The 15,383-nt window shown below is 43.4% G+C and overlaps 1 long non-coding RNA gene across 2 annotated transcripts in view; it reads right to left on the bottom strand.

Moving 5' to 3' along the window:
- Positions 1-540: 540 nt before the first annotated feature.
- LOC122683854 overlaps positions 541-15,383 on the bottom strand; it is a 65,163-nt gene continuing 50,320 nt past the window's right edge. The window contains exons 4-5 of one of the 2 annotated variants that reach the window (XR_006337844.1): positions 14,005-14,188; positions 541-8,981 (exon numbers count right to left, since the gene is read on the bottom strand). This is a non-coding gene — a long non-coding RNA (uncharacterized LOC122683854). Of the gene's footprint in view, positions 8,982-12,799; positions 13,849-14,004; positions 14,189-15,383 lie in introns of those variants that run through there. The other variant, XR_006337846.1, reaches the window with a different exon arrangement.

Here is a 15,383-nt window from a genome sequence, read left to right as displayed (position 1 = left end):
ATTGGCAGGCGAGTTCTTTACCACCAGCGCCACCTGGGAAGCCTGGGAAGTAGTTTGTTAACTACTTGCCCTTGAAACCTTGTATCAGGATCTGCTTCTGGGAACCTCAAGCTAAGACAGAGAGGACCTACAATTAACCCCTCTACTATCATGTGGCGTGTGAGGGACATCCCTGCATGCCTCCCCCCGCTTGCCCCAAGGAAAGAAGGTGCTGGCAGACCAAAGCAACAGAGACCTACAGCATCTCCAACTGTTCTAATCACTTTCTTGGCACCAAGGGTCTGCTCTTTCCCTCCCAACTTTCAGAGTTAGGTGATAGGATCTCACTCTAAGATCCCTCCCATCCTTTTTGACCTTCCAACCTAGCACCCCAATGTGGATTTGATTCCCGGGTGGGGAAGATCCCCTGGAGGAGGGCATGGCAACCTACTCCAGTGTTCTTGCCTGGAGAATCCCGCAGGCAGAGGAGCCTGGTGGGCTACAGTACATAGCCTGGCAAAGAGTCAGACACGACTTAGCATGCATGCCTGCACTGCCCCTCACCATCATAGAAATGCTGATGCCGAGAGTGGCTGGACCACACATCCACAGGAGTCCTCCAGCTCACCCATTCTTTTATTCCAGTTTCAGACAATTAAATAAACACTTTATTTCTAAGATTTCCCAAAGGATATTTTTAGGTTGTAAGTAAATATACATAGGGACAATTCATATAAACTTGCTATTCATGAACTTTCTTTTTAATACAGGTTTTTTTCCCTTCATTTTACCCCATGATTGTGAAACACCAAGCTGTTGGTTGACCTTCCCAAAGAGCGTTAACAGAGAGGCTTATTATAGGCCAAGGATACACAGATAGGGTGCTCGCCTCTCTGTGTTCTGTGAAGGATCTTGGATTTTTCTTAGGTTCTGATTTCTGGTTACTTTTTCCAGAGGTTGGAAAATCATTCATGGGTTGGCTTTTTTTTTTTTAACCTTAAACTTTTCCTTTCAAAATTCCTTTAAAAAATCTTAGCATTTCTTAGAGAAAGCCAAGCTGAGAGCAAACATAAAACCAGCCAAACCTGTGGCTTAATTCTGGGTAGATTTCCCTACTTTTGGTGCTTGGCTTTCGAAGCGGCATGATTTCCCACATTGCTTAAAAAAGAATCACTGCTCTATACAAGTGAAGTTCAGAGAAAGCTTCAGTCCCATGGGGTCGCCCCCTCTCTCAGGAACGGCCACATTACCTTGAGCTGCATCTGCAAAATCCCAGGGGAATGTGGGAGTCAGAGGATGCGATCCTTCTAGCTGTAAGAAGGGGATGGAGCAGAGGCACACGTGTGCTGTGTGCCTTTGCTAATATAGCAACTTATCTATCAACTTTGCGAATCTGTTGTCATTAGGCTAAGTTGTATTCTATATATGTGGAAATGTAAAATTTAGAAAACCTGAGTTTTAACAATTTAAAACAATTGCAATCATTTTTTTGAAAAATATTTTTCAGGTATTTTGTGTTTTTCCTCTGCCTTGAAAGGAGGATATGGATGTGTTTTAATTTCTATTTATTCTGATGTCTTGATGATTTAAGTTTATCGTGATAAACAGCCATCCTATCATCATCATTATTTAACGGGTAAAACAATGATGTTCTCAAGAGCTCTCAAAGTATGTCGAATTTTTTGATGCTACTTAAACTGTTCTTGGACAAATGTGCTCTAGGAGATCTCTTCTGTCTTTGCCCTCTCTTCTCTTCTTCTTTTTCCTACTATTCCTTAGCAGATGGTCTGTAAAAGCCAATGCTTTCCATTGCTCGCATTAATTAGCAAGTATTTACTTGGCACCTTCTCCAAGCCTAGGACTATTCTAGATCCTAGGATTTCAGCAGTGAACAAAACAGGCCAAGTCTTTGCCTTCATGAAGCTTATATCCTGGCAGATAATGCCTACCTGTCTTCTTCAATCTGCTCTTTTCCTCGTCCTTGTCTCGTCTTCCAAACGAATGAAACATAAAAGTAAAGAGAATTATGTTTACAACACAAGTAAATCAGCTCATGTTGCACAAGGGGGCAAGGGTGTAGCCCATGACTCATCTCGTGAAGTTCAGTACAAATACTACATGATAGGAATTTTTAGGTAGTGAAAACTCTACTTCTGGTGTTTCAGCATTGTGCCAGATGGTTCAGCTTATGAGACAATGGCCTCTGGATAAAGGCCATTTTATTTGATTCAGATGAATATACTTTCAGAGAGAACCATTTCTCTCTTTAGCCCAATGGAAAAGGACAGTGATACGTTACAAAATAAGTCATATGAACTTTTGGTCAACATCCAAAAGGACTTGTTGGTTGTATGAAAAGAGGTGCACCTTGGGGCCGACTCTGCTGGTACATTCTACACTGGTTCAGTATGGAACACTGATTCCAAAGTGGGATCGTAATAGGCACATAGTAAAGAACAAAAAGCTACCTTCCAGCCCTACTCCAACTCCGACTCCACTGTAGCTTAAAGAAAGTCAGACCCCAAGACCCAAACCTCACTCTTTAGATCATTCCATGTTTAGGAACAGCCTGGTGGAGGCCACCTGGTTGGTCCCTCCATCTGGCATCTGGAGTGGAGCAGCCTGCTAACATGTCACCTGAAGGTTGTTTTTCTTTGCTAACTTGGTCACTGATTTTTTTTTCTTTTTCATTTGTTTGATTTTCTCACATGTTCAAGTTTGGCCAAATGGAAAAAAAATTAGTCTTCAGTTAATCCCAGTAATCATGCTATGTGCATGGGAGAGAGAAAACCTAAATCTTTTCCTGGCTGCCTTACTGACTGCTATAAATTGTCCTCCAACACATGTAGAGAGAATGGAGCCAGAATTTCCATAGAAGGACTCCAACCAGCAAACTCTGGACCTGCTTCATTTTTTAGAGAACTACTCTGGCTTTCAGTCCCCCCTGCCAACTCAACAACCATGGAAGACACTTGACTTGTTTTTAAGGAGACGTTGTTGACTTCAGACAGAAGTTAAAATGCAATCCAAGGACTAAGAAGAGAGCAGAACTTCTAGAAAGTGAGTCAAAAGTAAAGGAGCTCACACATTCTCTGTTACAAAGGCAAAAAAAGTAAAAGCCTCTTGAAAATATTTTTGAAACCAGGCATGACATTCTATTCCTCTAAACTACATATTTATAAGTAATTTAAAATGATCAATTCCCTTCCTCCAGAAAAGTATGAGAATTTGAGGTTTTAATTATGGAAAGGCAGGGGGAAGGGAGGGGTTTCCCAGGTGGGTAAAGAATCCACCTGCAATGCAGGAGATGCAGGAGACCGGGTTTGATCCCCGGGTTGGGAAGATTCCCCGGAGAAGGAAATGGCAACCCATCCCAGGATTATTGCCTGGGAAATCTCATGGACAGAGGAGCCTGGTGGGCTAAAGTCCATGGGGTCTCCAAGAGTTGGACATGACTGAAGTGACTTAGCATGCTTGCATTCATTCATCATGCTCACAAGAACAGCTAACAATACATTCACAATACCATACTGCAGTTGTTGTTTATATTTCCCTGATTAGTGATGTTGACAGTGTTCCATGTGCTTATTGGTCATCTGATTATCTTCTTTAGTGAGGTGTTTGTTAAAGTCATTTACCCATTTTATATTGAATTTTTGTTGTTTTGTTATTGATTCATAGTTCTTTATACGTTTGGGATACAAGGCCTTTGTTAGCTATATATATTACAAACACCTTCTCCCAGTCTCTGGCTTATCTTTTTATTTTATAAATGTGTTTTCAGTGAGTAGGAGTGTTAATTTATCAATTTTTTATTTTATATCTAGTAATTTTTCAGTCTCTCTAGTAAATCTTTTCTCAGCACTTAAAATCATGAAGATATTCTCCAACATTTTCTTATAAAAGCTTTATAGCTTCACCTTTTTATAAAGTCTATGACTCAGTTTAAAATAATTTTGGGAAGTGGTATGATTTAGGGGTAAAAGTTCATTTTCCCCCATACATTTATCCAGTTTTCCCAGCATTATTCATTTTTAAAAATTTAACTTTTCTCATAGACTTGCTTTGACAGTTTTATAAAAATCAGTTGATCATATACATGCAGGCCTAACTCTAAACTCTTCATTTTGTTTTATAAATCTGTTGGACAGTTCTTCCACCAGTATCAGAATTTTGAAGACCTTATAGTAAGTCTGGAAATCAGACGATGAGAGTTCTTCAGTTTTGCTCTTTTTTTTTTTTAACTTCAATTGTTTTGGCTATGCTAGGTCTTTTGCTCAGATTTTAGAAAGAACATTTAAATTTTCACAAAAAGCCTTATAGAATTTTTATATGAATTGCATCTAATCTATAGAATAAGATAAAAATCGATCTTAAATTATTGGGTCCTTCAGTCTATGAAAACATTAAATCTCTCATTGGAGAAGGTCATTAAGAAAACGTGACTGTGGGTTGATCCTTGAGATGAACCTTGGCAATCAGAATCTCTTTGCCTCCTCCTCTGTCCTTGGAATATCCACTCTGCCCACCATTTCTATCTTGGGAGCCATTTTCAAGGATGCAGTCTTGAGAGTGTAAAATGTTATTAAGACTGTCTGATGGTACACATGGGACTTTCTTGGTGGCTCAGTGGTAATGAATCTGCCTGCTAATACAGCAGATGTAGGAGATGAGGGTTTGATCCCTGGGTCAGTAAGATCCCTGGGGAAGGCAATGGCAGCCCCACTCCAGTAGTCCTGCCTGGGAAACTCCATGGAGAGAGGAGCCTGGCAGGCTCTACAGTCCATGCAGTCACAAAGAGTCAGACATGCCCGAGTGACTGACCATGCAAGCACAATGGTACACATGACTGAAGCCCGGTAAGGCCTCCATACGAACTTTTAAGATTCTGCTGGGTGGTGGGGAGATCGACTCATCTAATGGCTGTGTAAGTGAAGTTCCCTTGCTTATTAAACTTGCCACCTACCAGTCTGGAGTGATGTGCCCCTTCCTTCATTCTCTCCTTGCCATGTGTGTAGGGAGGCCTATTTGTGAATCAATATCTCTTTATCTATTTAGCTCTTCTTTAATTTCTGTAGCAATATTTTATAAATATTTATTGACATAAATGTATAAAATGTCTTTTGTTAAAGTTTTACATAAGTAATTTTTGGGATATTATTGTAAAGGGAATTTTTTTCTATTTCACGTTCCATTTATTTGCTACATTATATAGACAAACAAAGGATTATTTTATTTTTTTAAAATTCTGTCCTAATTGCTTTACAATGCTGCATTAGTTCCTACTGTACAAGAAAGTGAATGAGCTATATGTATTCATATATCCAGAGGTGGCTCTTGAGCCACCCTCTCACCCTCCTACCGCCTTCCCGTCCGTCTCGGTCATCACAGCACTGAGCCAGGCTCCTTGAGCCATGCAGCAGGTTCCCACTAGCCGTCTATGTTACACATGGTAGTGTATTTGTATTTTGGTTTTACATCCTGCAACCTGCTAAATTCACCTATTGATTATAGTAGGTGTTTCATAGATACTTTAGGATTTTCTATGTAAACATCGATGTCATCTGAAAAATAAAGATTTTTTTAATAAAAAATAAAAATCTTCCTTTCTGATACACATGCCTATTATTTTTTTAGAAATTGACTAAGCTCTCTAGTCCAGTTTTGAACAGAAATAATAACGATAGGCATTCCTGCCTTGATCTGCATCTCAGAAGGAAGCTTTCAGTTTATCATGCTCAAGTACTATGTTACTTCTAGATTAATTTGTAGATCCTTTCATCAGATTGAGTAAGTTTTCTTCTATTTTCAGTTTGCCGAGATTTGATTATAAACAGGTGAATTTTGTTAAGCACTTGTTAAACAGAAGCCCACAGCATGCTTAATTGATTCTTTCCAACTAAGCAGTGCTACCCATCTGCTTAGTTTTCTCTGACCTCACAAAATCTTCCCCAAAGCAACCTCTTCCTCTTGCCATGAGAAAGTTCTTCTTCCTGTCTCATGTCCTTCCTTCTATCCCAAGCTTCAACAATGAAGGATGCAGAAAGCCAAGTACCCAGAATTAAGAGGATCCCTGCCTCCAACAGCAGTTCTCCAAAGTGAGGACTGCCATCTTCATGAATCCACATTTAAAGCTTAATGTTTTATATGTTGTGTATGGCTTCCACAGAGTTGAAAGACGGAACACAGCTAAAGCATAAATGAAGCAAGAGGTGGGCAAGAAAAGCTGGTCATCCATTGCTGCACCTCTCGATCTTGCTCTCAATATCTTAAAATTACCTCTGCTTCATCATCCACCTCCTGCCTCCTCACACATTTCCAACAACATACACATGCACTCCCTTTTCACCATCTGTTCAGAAATGTAAAATCTAAACACTTTGAATAGATTAGAAAATCTCTAAAATGCTTAATAAAAGTGCTCAGCCATTTAACAGATGACTAGGACACCTTGAGAGAGAAATGTGGCTGGCAGAGAGCTGTCCTGATGTCCCTCACCATCACGGTTCTGCACCTGCCCATCTGCTCAGGCAGCGCTGCTGACAGTTGGCAAGGCACTCGGGTGCAATTGGAAAGACCCACAACTTCCAAGAAGCTTTCGCTCTTGCTTTCTGTGCATGATGGTGCCTTTTTGATTATTCTCCCTTCTATTCTTACGGCTTCAATGCGGTCTTATTTCTTTTCCCACCTTGCCAATGCTCACTTCTATCACTTCTATTTTCCAGGGATATGTGAACAGATTTTATGGTTCATACAGAGGAGAAAACGTTTTCAGCTGTGCAAAGAGTCAGGGTTAAGACAACAGAGGGGACCATTGTACAACCCACCGGCCCATAACTTGACAGTGATATAGCAAGAGTTGTTAACAGGTTCCAAGGAGATCTACATGGGTTTCAATATCACCTCCATTGCTGGTGGCTTTGTGACCACAAGTCACATTAAAAGGAACAGGGTTGGCTACACAATTTACAGGGCTCAATGCAAAATGAAAATGCAGGACTCCTTGTTCAAAAAGCAGGAAAAAATGTGTCACTAAAGACACTAAAATATAAACATTTTTTCTTTCTCCTGTGGTTTTGAGCATTAGCTTGGGCAAATTACTCTCTGTGAACTTCCTTAGTAGCTCAGCTGGTAAAGAATCCACCTGCAATGCGGGAGACCTGGCTTAGATCCCTGGTTTGAGAAGATCCCCTGGAGAAGGGTACAGCTAACCACTCCAGTATTCTGGCCTGGAGAATTCCATGGACAGTATAGTCCATGGGGTTGCAAAGAGTTGTACATGACTGAGAGACTTTCACTTTCACTTTCCTCACTGGTTGTAAGGTGGTGAGTTAATTCACATGAAGGACTTAGAGCAGCACATGTACATGACTGGCCTCACTCAGTGATAGTTGTGTGGTTATAGATGCATGCTGGGTAACCACAGGCTCTCACAGATGCCTGAGGACCCCTTTCTGTAACTTGGCACCCATGCACAGCCCAGCAACTGCCAGCTGTCAGCTGGAAGGGAGGAAATTGGACCAGGAACCGTCCCTTCTCATGGGTCTTCTGGTCAACCCACAGCAAACAGGTGATTCTCCAAGGGAATGAAACCTCTTCAAAGAGCTCAACTAGTACTTGGGTCAGGGGTGGGCAAGAAACTTGCCCCAGCAGAGTCACCTGATGAGTGCCCATGGGGCTTCATGAGGCAGTGGGGATGGTTGCTGCCCTGGCTGAAGACACAAAGTACATGCACTTGTATCTCCTTGTGATGGGGTGGGGGGGTGGTGGAGGGCCTCAGTGGTTACTGTGTAGGGGTGGGGTGGTGGGACAGTGTTCTGGCACCAGGGAGCAAGAGAGTAGGTGGGTGAGAACCTGCTGATGGGGAGGAAGCGAGAACGTGGGAGGCAGAAAGATTCTCTAAGACCCTGGTGCAAACTATTTTGTCTCATTGGATGTCACTTACAAAATGCAAATTCAAAGATAAAATTATAAAGAATCTTGTCGGAACACAGACTATTAAACCCCAAGTACAGGGCTCTTCTGAACATGGGACCATTTACAGCTCTACTAATGACATACGCATGAACCAGCCCTTGAGGTAACGCCTGAGGCAGAGTCAGGAGCCAAGAAATATGAGCTATTAGTATTATCATGACTAACTCGGTGGTCCATATGGAATAGAATATATAATACATATTTCAAGCATGTTTATAGATGTGGATATGTTGGTGTCTAGGAGAGCAACACTAAAAAGACTGCTCAGTCCTGGGAGGGCTGTGATTCTTGGCCTCTCAGAAAGTTGTGACCAATCCCAGCACTGGGTGTACGGCCTCACAGTGACCCAGCAGCCGGTCAGTGAGGTGCCTGCGATGATTTTAGTGTGATTTGGAAATGTTGGGGAAGCTATCTACATACAATAGACATTTAGGGTAGATAAAAATGAGTTTTCCAAAGTGGACTGCTCAAGGCAGTTCAGCCTCAGCTCTCTCTTGAAAACTAGCGATAGGATGAAGGTCTAGTCACCATGGGATTGAGCAAAGCCTTTTCTGTGTCCACTTGTTCATATCTGCAGCTTCATTTGGCATTGCCAGGTGAGGTGACTCTGGACTGCTAATCTAGAAAACAAACGTATGCATCTTGGCAGTAAGTGTCAATCAAACTTTTGCTGAAAGCAAATTGAGTCCAGGTGACCAGCCATGCACCCTCAAAACCTTCACACTTGAGGGCCTGCCTTACAGAAGTTAGGCTTTCCATAAGCTGGCGCAAGTGAGTTTACATGCTTTCCAAGGACATCTTCTTAGATGAGCTTGAACAATGTGCATTATCCAAGCAGCAGTGCTCTCTGGTAGACCTGGGCCCTCCTTGCTGTGCATACAAATCCCCGCACACTGTTGTGACTATACTGGGCATGTTTGTTTTCACAGGCTTCTTGAATGTTTGGCCTGGATATAAAATGACTGCTGTCATTCAGACAGAAGGGTGGTCTTCCATATCCAGAAATCAGGCAGGCATAAAAGAAGCTGTCAAAGAAGAAAATATGTGAAACACCAAGAATTTCCCTTAAAAAATACATGAGAAAGAGTACCAAATGGGAGGGAAGGCCTGTTGTTTCCCACCTAATAATTCATTTAAAAATAATTTTCTGTCCTTGTGCATGCTAAGTTGCTTCAGTCATGTCTGACTCTTTGCGACCCTATGGACTGTAGCCCACCAGGCTCCTCTGTCCATGGGATTCTCCAGGCAAGAATACTGGAGTGAGTTGCCATTTCCTTCTCCAGGGGATCTTCTTCCCAACCCAGGGATTGAACCCACGACTCTTATGTCTCCTGCATCGACAGGCAGGTTCTCCCTAGCGCCACCTGAGACAGTTGACATTTTCATGGTTAAGTTCAATGACAAATCCCCCTGATGACCAAGGGAAACAGCGAGTGGAACAATATGCACAATTTATTCTGTAATATTCTGAACTGAGCAAGAGTTAGCCGTCCTAACTCTAATTGAGCAAGGCCAGTTATGTGCCAGGTGCTGCTCTAAGCCCTGTGTATGAATTAACCTTAAAATCAGATTAGGAAACTATCTGAGAGCAAGTTGCTCAAGGTAATGGCAGCGCAAAGATTCAAACCCTCCAGTCTGTCTCTAGAGCACACACTTTTAGCTACTAGACCCAAGTTCAAATTCTAGGACAGTGAAGAAGTTTCATTTAACATGAACTGTATGACACTAGAAATGCTCTAAAGCTCGTAACAATATAGCAGAAACGTAAAGATGTGAGAAGGGTGACTTTCCTCAGCCTTCCTGGACCTCTCTGTGTTTCACATCCATTTCAAGCCCTCATTCCAGGGGGTGGCAACATACAAATCCTAGGCAATTCAGGTTTCCTGTGCCCTGTCCAGGCTTGTGTCTCCGTCCCCGGTGATCACAGTTCTAAGGCCTTGGGGAAATGGAGAAGTGAATTTGAGTCCTCTTTTCAGGATGACATTTCCTGAGATGCATGTTGTGCCATCCAAACATCTGACATCCATCTAGACTGTGCGCTTCCCAGCCACTTCCTCCTCTTGAACATATTTAACTGTACTCCCACAGTACTGGGGGGCCTCAGAGGTGGTGGGGCTGCTCAAGATCCTTCACTATTTCCTTTCTTTTCCCTGTGCTTTCCCAGGGACTGGGACACAGGCTCCTCATCCACTGAGATTCTCAAGCTCAGTTGGGACTTGGCCAGTGCTGGGGAAGGGAATCATGCAGTGATCCACTGGACTGGCATCTTCCTTCCCTTGGTCTGGACTATTCTCCCTAGTCCCGGGAAGAAGGGCTGGTACTGGAAGGAATGGAAAATAGCTTTAGCTAATTACGTATCTATCCAAACTTTTATTTGTATCCTATGCCTGGGCTTCTACGAGGGAGGAGTCAGGAGTTTGGTGCCTTTGTCATCCTTGCTTGGGTAACAGCATCCCTTCCTAGAGGCATGGGAGAGAGGATGTTTAGGTGCTCAAGCACTAGAGAGATGGGTGAATGTGGGAGGGGAAGCCAGGAGCAGCAACTCTTACCTCGAAAGTATCCCATCACATGGGCATGGATGCCTCACTCTAAAAATGGTCTGTAAGGTAATTTCGCCCTAGTGATAAAAATCGGCACACAGTCCCATGTGCAGTGGTGCTTGCCCTGGGGTGACCACACGAGGTAAGGAGCCCTCAGGCCCTGGAGGCTGCAGGATGGTCCTGACGGCAGAGCCAGAGGCAGAAGACCCAAGCACAGCGTGCAGCGGGCTCTCGTATGAATCCTGGAGTCTTGCTCAGAGCACATTTTCTATTCCTGGGGAAACTGACTTGTATGTTTCCTTGTGAAGGGGGCTACCTGAGAGGCCCCATTCCACTTGGCACTGTCCCACTTCAAAGAAGGCCTGCTTGGAAAACCTCATTTTTCTTCCAACAGATGCTGAGTTTCAGTCCAGATACATTAGACATGTCTGCAGTGTCTGTGTGGTGCTCTGGCTGGGATGGAAACAGAGCACAGAGTGGGGAGAGAGTGTGCGAAAGGCCCCACTCCATGCCTGGCTCTTTGAACATGTTTGTTTTATCCCAGGAACTTGGCTGGTAGCAGTGAGGTTACCCAGGTGGGGCCTGGAAGACTTTTCTAGATCTCCCTTAGCTTTCCAGGGGAAGCACTCCTGAGTCTATGAGCAGGATTATTCCATCTCTGGGGTGGCTTTAATGGTGATAGCAACTTGAACTTTCATCAGCATAAGAATAAGCTGAGGGGCTGATCACTCATGCAGATTCCCAAGCAACCAGTAGATCTGGGGTGCAACCCAGAATCAGCATTTTTAGTAACCCGCACAGGCTTCCCAGGTGGCGCTAGTGGTAAAGAATCCACCTGCCAATGCAGGAGATGCAAGGGTCATGGTTTCAATCCCTGGGTCGGGAAGATCTTCTGGAGGAGGCTATGACAGTCCACTCCAGTATTCGTGCCTGTAAAATCCCACGGACAGAGGAAACTGGCGGGCTACAGTCCATGGGGTCACAAAGTGCAGGACACGGCTGAGCGACTAAGCACGCATATACAAAGTAAGCCCTCCACGGGATTCTGACACAGATGCTCCTAGATCGCACCCTGAGAAACACCGAGGTGGGGTCTCTGGGTAGCCCTTCATGAGGACAGTGGTAAGGATTCCTGGGTTGAATATAAATTAATAAGCAGAAACCCCCAATTAACACGTTATTGGCCAGAGATATATGAATACCACAGGCACTGATTTGGTGGTTTAGTCGCTCAGTCCTGTCCAACTCTTTGCGACACTATGGGCTGTAGCCTGCCAGGCTCCTCTGTCCATGGGGATTCTCCAGGCAAGAATACTGGAGTGGGTTGCCATTTCCTTCTCCAGGGGATCTTCCCAACCCAGGGATCAAACTCTGGTCTCCTATACTGCAGGAAGTCTCCTGCACTGCAGGCAGATTCTTTACTGACTGAGCCACCAGAGGCATTAGTTTCTGCAAAAATCCCCCAGTCAGTAATGTATTAAAAAAAGAGTTGGGCACTCAGAAGGGGGAGCTGTCATGCCCTGTAACTATAGCAGAACCTCACAGGAAGAAGAAAGACTTCCCCTTCGTGCCTGGTATGAGTTCAGCCAGCGAGAGACTGTCACAACCCGGCCAATGAAAAGCCACTATTCTCTGAACTCTCTGTTCCTCCAAGGGATCTGCTTACTGGAGCCCTCCCAGTTTCAGTTACCCATTATACATGAGCCCTCTGCATGTCGGGGAGGGGACTTGTGGAGCTTGCCATGGTTATGGACCCAGATTGCCACGCTTTGCTAATCCTGAATAAAACCATCTCTGCTGTAGAAATTACTGGCCATCTATTTGTCAATAGTTTGCATCAAGCCACCTGACTGTTGCTCTCCTACAGTGAGTTCCTAAGCCCCAGGACCCATCTATTCCCGTTACTAAACATCTAGGTGAAAACAGATGCTCCCTATACTGCCCACTCCTTTCCTGTTAACAGAAAACAGCTCCTGGGTAATTGTGAACAACATGTGTCCACTAGACTTCTGCAAACAGGTGTCTGGAAGCTGTTGTAAATAAACAATGAAGAAGAACTTCCAGGCTTGCTTTTATAACTGAGGCACTTGCTGATCAATCTCACACAAGTTTAGATTCGCTTATAGATGGCCTTGCCTGTCTATTGTCTCGTATGTGTTTTTGTCTCTCTCCCAAACAAAGTATAACTTCTTTGGAAGAGGCCACACTCATATTTTTCTTCTCCTACTTACCCCACAGCATCTGCTATATAATTGGTATTCAACATAGGATAAGAGTTTCTAATTTATAACCCATTTGCTTCCAAAAGTTCATTCTTAAGTCAGATATTTGGATCTTGTTTCCCATTAGGACAATGTTATAAAAGGTAATTATGTTCCCAGAGCAGCCCCTAAATGTTTATTTAACTAGCAATGTAGCTGAACTCTAGTTCCAATAGTACGGCAGAACCTAAAATCATCTATAATACTGCTTTTATGGAAAAATGTGTTCCAGATTCCAGTGGGAGATGCCAGAACTCATTTTTCTGGCTACAGTTCCTGAACAAGACTTGACCTATTTGCAGTTAAGACTCCCTGTGTTGTGTGTGTGTGTGTCCATACACAGTGGGCTGGCTTTCATGGTGGGGTCCAAAGATGGGGAAAGGGTGGCACAAATTCCTGTTGGGAAACTGGAAAGGGCAGGGGTGCTCATGTGAGAAACGCTTCCGGTTGGCTTGTCTGAGTCAGGAGGAATATCTGGAAGAAGGTGGAATTCAGGGCTGTGAGGTCATGGAGTGACCCAGAGGGCACCGAATCTCTCAGCTACAGTAGCAGAGTCCAGCCGGGGCTGTCTCAACAGCCACCGCAGTAACAGCACAAGATATAGTAGCCACGTTGGCCAGGGTCCCAACTCAAGCCTGTAGATATGTTTGGGGAGCTAGTGGTGTCTTGGTTATTTATTGCTAAGTATAAACCACCTCAAAACATAGTGACATAAAACAACAGCCACTCATGATTCAATCTGGGCTTGCCTGTGGTCCTCGTGTGGATGCACTCAGCTGGCAGGGATGCTGGGATCTGGTCTTTGCTGGATGCTGAGATTACTAGACTGCCAGTCTTCTTGGAGTCTCAGGGCTTTTCCTTCTCGACGTGGCCTCTCCGCTGAATCTCTGCACATGGTTTCTCTAGCAGAGTAGCCAGACTTTTTTTCGTGGCAGCTTGAAATATTCAAGAAGCAAAAATAGAAACTTCCAGGCCTTCTTAAAACTAGTCTGGCCACTGGCACAGCTTTGCTCTGGTTAAAGTGGTCACAGGGCAGCCCTGATCCCAGGGGGGGACTACACAGAGGCATGAGATCCAGGAGGCATGGTCTGCTGTGGGTTGTGAAAGAAGCAGATGGCCACAGTGGGTGCCATGTGAGAATCTCCAAAACCAAGAGCATTTAGCTAGGGCGTCTCCATTACAACCACCCCAACCACATTGCTGACATTCCTAGAAGGAGCTACTAAACTACTCTTTTTTTCACTTACCATATCTCTTCATGTCTAAAAGATAGATATTTGGCTGCAAAATTTCATCCTATCACTTTCTCCTTCACATCTTCTTGGCTCCGTTTCTCCTCCATAGACACAGCTACCTACTTTATATAGGCAGTGCTCTCTCAGACTTCACGGCAACACACCTTGGTCAATTACAGTGGACGTTGATGTGGATCTAGACAATAGAACATAAAATCCCAAAGTTTGTAAATGGTAATTTTGAAATAGTCAACTGAAGCAGTTTCAAGGTTGGCCCTATAATAATGTTCCTCTCAGAGTCAAGCACATACCTGAGGGAGAGAGAAAGAAGTGAAGTTGGAGTTAGTGCTTTGGGAATTATGTATAACCCTGGCAGAAACAGACCTAGCTGCTTCCCCCAAGTCTGTCTTCTTCAGGTAAAACTTCTGTTTTATTTATGGTGTCAATAAGCCCAGCCTCTCTTCCAGCAAAATATGGCAATAGGGCTAAGTTCTGGCTAATGAAATAGAAGGGCAAATCGTGCCTGGGACTTCCAGAAAGCTTGCTTAAAGGGAGCTGACTTAGCTGAGAAGGAACTCTTGGGTCCTACTTTGGATTCCTTCTTCCTGTTGGCTTGCATTGTGGATGCAATGATTGGATCTCCAGCAGCTATTTAGGGTCATGAGTAGACTAGAAGCCACACTTCAGGGTGGTAAAGTGTAAAGACAGATGAATTCTAGGTTAGTGATTACCATGGAGCTGTATTCCAGCCCAGAACTCTATTAATAGACAGAGATCTATATCACGAAAGAGATAGAGAGGTTCTTCTTTAAGCCATTGTTATTTGGCATTTCTTGTTATAATTCATATTATGTACCTGGTCATAGCCCATTATGAATGTCATCTGTTATATGTAATTGCACCAGAAAAATGATTAAGAACCACTTGTTAAGACCACAGGGAATTCTCACCTGGACCATTTCCCAATCTTTCTCTGTGTTTGTTAGCTCTCTTCTCTAATTAATCCTTAGTGGACTGAGGAAGTGTTGCCTCTTTGGATTTTAATGGTCCCTGGAAACCATTGATCTTTTTTCTCTCTCCATAGGTTGCCTTTTCCACAATGTCATAAAGTTGGAATCATACAGTATGAAGTCTTTTCAGACTGGAGTATTTCACTTAGTAACATATTTATGATGCATTTAATTAACATTTAGTATGTATGTCTTTTCACAGATTGATAGCTTATTTCCTTTTAGCACTAAATAGTATTCCATTGTCCATGCAGTAAGGTTATATACCACAACTTACTTATCCATTTACCTACTGAAGGACATCTTGGTTTCTTTTAAGCTTTAGTAATTAAGAATGAAGCTGCTTTAAACATCAATATGCAGAGGTTTTGTGTGGGCAAA

This window comes from Cervus elaphus, chromosome 25, assembly GCF_910594005.1.
Source record: "Cervus elaphus chromosome 25, mCerEla1.1, whole genome shotgun sequence".
In the NCBI taxonomy this organism is placed as follows: domain Eukaryota; kingdom Metazoa; phylum Chordata; class Mammalia; order Artiodactyla; family Cervidae; genus Cervus; species Cervus elaphus.
This window is presented reverse-complemented; position numbering and strand designations above follow the sequence as displayed.